The 4,562-nt window shown below is 49.6% G+C and overlaps 1 pseudogene; it reads left to right on the forward strand.

Annotated features, from left to right (window-relative positions):
• Positions 1 to 279: 279 nt before the first annotated feature.
• LOC139279183 (5S ribosomal RNA) lies at positions 280 to 398 on the forward strand (annotated as a pseudogene).
• Positions 399 to 4,562: the final 4,164 nt, after the last annotated feature.

Genomic DNA, 4,562 nt, shown 5'->3' on the forward strand with positions numbered 1-4,562 from the left:
TACTCAATCTATCATCATAAGGTAACCCCCTCATCTCCGGAATCAGCCTAGTGAATCATCTCTGTACCCCCTCCAAAGCTAGTATATCCTTCCTTAAGTAAGGTGACCAAAACTGCACGCAGTACTCCAGGTGCGGCCTCACCAATACCCCATACAGTTGCAGAAGGACCTCCCTGCTTTTGTACTCCATCCCTCTCGCAATGAAGGCCAACATTCCATTCGCCTTCCTGATTACCTGCTGCACCTGCAAACTAACTTTTTGGGATTCATGCACAAGGAGCCTATGGCCACACTAGTCTGAAAACGCCCGATCTCGTCTGATCTCAGAAGCTAAGCAGAGTCAGGCCTGGTTAGTACTTGGATGGGAGACTGCCTGGGAATACCAGGTGCAGTAGGCTTTCACAGTTTAATGTTTTATGTTTTCACAGATAAACTCAAAAGAGTTTCATGCACAAGGACCCCCAGATCCCTCTGCACTGCAGCATGTTGTAATTTCTCCCCATTCAAATAATATTCCCTTTTACTGTTTTTTTTCCCAAGGTGGATGACCTCACACTTTCCGACATTGTATTCCATCTGCCAAATCTTAGCCCATTCGCTTAACCTATCTAAATCTCTTTGCAGCCTCTCTGTGTCCTCTACACAACCCGCTTTCCCACTAATCTTTGTGTCATCTGCAAATTTTGTTACACTACACTCTGTCCCCTCTTCCAGGTCATCTATGTATATTGTAAACAGTTGTGGTCCCAGCACCGATCCTTGTGGCACACCACTAACTACCGATTTCCAACCCAAAAAGGACCCATTTATCCTGACTCTCTGCTTTCTGTTAGCCAGCCAATTCTCTATCCATGCTAATACATTTCCACTGACTCCGCGTACCTTTATCTTCTGCAGCAACCTTTTGTGTGGCACCTTATCGAATGCCTTTCAAAAATCTAAATACACCACATCCATCGGTACACCTCTATCCACCATGCTCGTTATATCCTCAAAGAATTCCAGTAAATTAGTTAAACATGATTTCCCCTTCATGAATCCATGCTGCGTCTGCTTGATTGCACTATTCCTATCTAGATGTCCCGCTATTTCTTCCTTAATGATAGTTTCAAGCATTTTCCCCACTACAGATGTTAAACTAACCGGCCTATAGTTACCTGCCTTTTGTCTGCCCCATTTTTTAAACAGAGGCTTTACATTAGCTGCTTTCCAATCCGCTGGTACCTCCCCAGAGTCCAGAGAATTTTGGTAGATTATAACGAATGCATCTGCTATAACTTCCGCCATCTCTTTTAATACCCTGGGATGCATTTCATCAGGACCAGGGGACTTGTCTACCTTGAGTCCCATTAGCCTGTCCAGCATTACCCCCCTAGTGATAGTGATTGTCTCCAGGTCCTCCCTTCCCACATTCCTGTGACCAGCAATTTCTGGCATGGTTTCTGTGTCTTCCACTGTGAAGACCGAAGCAAAATAATTGTTTAAGGTCTCAGCCATTTCCACATTTCCCATTATTAAATCCCCCTTCTCATCTTCTAAGGGACCAACATTTACTTTAGTCACTCTTTTCCGTTTTATATATCTGTAAAAGCTTTTACTATCCGTTTTTATGTTTTGCGCAAGTTTACATTCGTAAGCTATCTTTCCTTTCTTTATTGCTTTCTTAGTCATTCTTTGCTGTCGTTTAAAATTTTCCCAATCTTCTATTTTCCCACTAACCTTGGCCACCTTATACGCATTGGTTTTTAATTTGATACTCTCCTTTATTTCCTTGGTTATCCACGGCTGGTTATCCCTTCTCTTACCGCCCTTCTTTTTCACGGGAATATATTTTTGTTGAGCACTATGAAAGAGCTCCTTAAAAGTCCTCCACTGTTCCTCAATTGTGCCATGTGAGGAGAAAGCTGAGGCGTGCAATGCCCAAGAGGAGACCGACACCTCCCTCCCCTCCAAGACACCGTGCGAACAAACCACTGCCCTAGTCAACACTGACCGAGCAGAGAAAGGAAAGTTTGCCATGTCAAGTCGCCAGACGCTAGCACCCAGCAGTGAAACTCCCCCACCACGAGACACCGAGTCCATGGAAGAGGAGGGAGCAGAAGCAGAAGGAAAACAGGAATGGCAGCTCGTCAAGAAGAAGAAGAAGGCCTGCAAGTCAAAGGAAAAGAGGCCTCCTGCAGAAGCGAGAGGCAAAAGACGGCTACCGTCCATGACGGACAGCAGTGGCTGCAGCTCATTCGATGGTGAAGGGCGAGGCAAAGGCCCCCACTACCACCAGCAGAAGAAGAGGCAAACCGCTAATGCGACCAGTGCAGTCCAGCTCCGGGATCCCGGGAGCAGTGATGTCACCGATGCACACCTGCTCCGGATTTCCAGGAGCAACGAAGCAACGGATGAAACCCAGCTCCGGATTTCTGGGAGCGAAGAAGCAACCAATGCACCCCCGCTCCGGATGTCCGGGAGTGACGAAGCCACCAATGCACCCCCGCTCCGGATCTCTGGGAGCGACGAAGCGACAGATGCACCCCAGCTCCAGAACGCTGTGAACGACGACACCACAGGGGATGCACACAAGGAACAACCAACACCAGGCAAGGGCAGCCCAGTTGACATGGAGGATCCCGCCATCCCCAAGGCAGAGGACAACCCATATCTCAGCCAAAGTGCAGTCGAAAAGTTTAAAGTTAACCTATGTATACGGGAACAGGCCACAGGAGCAAAGGACTGCATGTTCGAAATGTAATTTTTGGATTGTAATCACCAATTTAAAAATGGGTTTAAAGATTGCATCCATTAACGTGCATAGCATTAAGTCAACTTCGCGATGTGTTTCCAGCTTGGGGTACCTCGCCAAGGTCAAGGCAGACCTGCTATTCTAGCAGGAGTGCGGCCTGCCGCACTTCAGCAGTTACCGGCAATGGTCGCAATGGTGGTCCCACATACCATCCGTCTGGTCAGGAGGCAACGATTGCCGTTCCTCCGGCCTGGGCATTCTGCTGCGGGGAGGCCAATTCACCATCACCGAAGTTAAGGAGATGGTGGGCGGCCGCCTCCTCGTAGCAGATGTATTGTATAAAAATGTTCCTCTAAGGCTAATCAACGTATACGCCTCGCCTCTCAGAAGCAAACGGCTGGCTCTCCTCCAGCAGCTCCCACTGCTGCTGGTGACATCCAGACCCATCGTTCTGGGCGGTGATTTCAACTGCATCATTGATGCGGCTGGACGATCCAGCAGAGCCGACAGCAAACTGGACACCATGTCCAGACTCCTGATGAACGTGGTAAAAGATGCCAAGCTGTGCGACGTCTTCAACAACCCTGCAGACGGAGCACCGCGCAGATACACCTGGTCGAGACCAGACGGGTTCGTCCGTTCCAGAATAGATTTCCTGTTTGTGTCCCACATGCTCAAGGTCAGTTCCACCGACGTCACGCCAGTGTTCTTCTCTGACCACTGCCTCCTTCTGGCCGACTGCCTCCCACAGGAAGACCAGAAAGTTGGCAGGGGGATATGGAAGCTCAACGTGAAACTATTGACCCCGGAAAAAGTTGAGGAACTCAAGAGGGATTACAAAGGTTGGAGAACCATAAAACCCCTCTGTGATTCCCCGATGCACTGGTGGGAAACAATCAAGACAAACATCAAGAGGTTCTTCATCCTCAAAGGTGTTCAGGAGGCGAGAGGGAGACAGAGGGAATTGTCCCAAATCCAGAAGAGTATGTAAAACCTGCTCCTGCTGCAGTCGATGGGGATCGATGTTGCGGAGGAACTCCAAGAGGTGAAGGGCCAACAAGCTTCGCTCTTTACCTCAGAGTCCTCCAAAGTCATTTTCTGCTCCAGAGTCCGCTCCATCGAGCAGGATGAGACGTGTTCGCGTTTCTTCTTCCAAAAGGTACACAGGGAGAGCTCTGTGATTCGCAGCCTAAAGGAAGAAGATGGTTCTGTGATGTCTTCACAGCCCGACATGCTGAGGATCAGCAAATCCTTCTATGCCGGACTGTACGACTTCAAGCCCACAGGCCGCGCGGCCTCCCTGTCTTTCCTGTCGTCTATCTCAGAGGTCTTAGATGACAGCGAGCAGGAGAGTCTGGACCACCTGCTAACTCTGGACGATGTGACAAAGGCCGTCCGGTCCCTCGCGACAAGTAAAACTCCCCGGAGGTGATGGCTTACCGGTCGAGTTGTATTCGGCTCTGTGGGACTGGATGGGCTCAGACCTGCTGGAAGTGTACGGGGGTATGCTTCTGGCCGGCAGTATGTCAGGATCAATGAGCAAAGGCATCATCACCCTCATCTACAAGCAGAAGGGGGAGAGGGGGGAAATCAAAAACTGGCGGCCCATTTCGTTGCTCAATGTGGACTACAAGATCCTGTTGAAGGTCATCGCAAAGAGGGTCAAGTCTGCTCTTGAGCTGGTGATTCACCCGGACCAGACCTGCGCTGTCCCCGGCAGGAAGATCTCTGATAGCCTCGCGCTACTCAGGGATATGATTGCCTACGTGCGGGACAGGAGGGTGGACACTTGTTTAATCAGCTTGGACCAGGAGAAGGCCTTTGATAG

The sequence above is a fragment of the Pristiophorus japonicus genome, chromosome 13 (assembly GCF_044704955.1).
Source record: "Pristiophorus japonicus isolate sPriJap1 chromosome 13, sPriJap1.hap1, whole genome shotgun sequence".
NCBI lineage: Eukaryota > Metazoa > Chordata > Chondrichthyes > Pristiophoridae > Pristiophorus > Pristiophorus japonicus.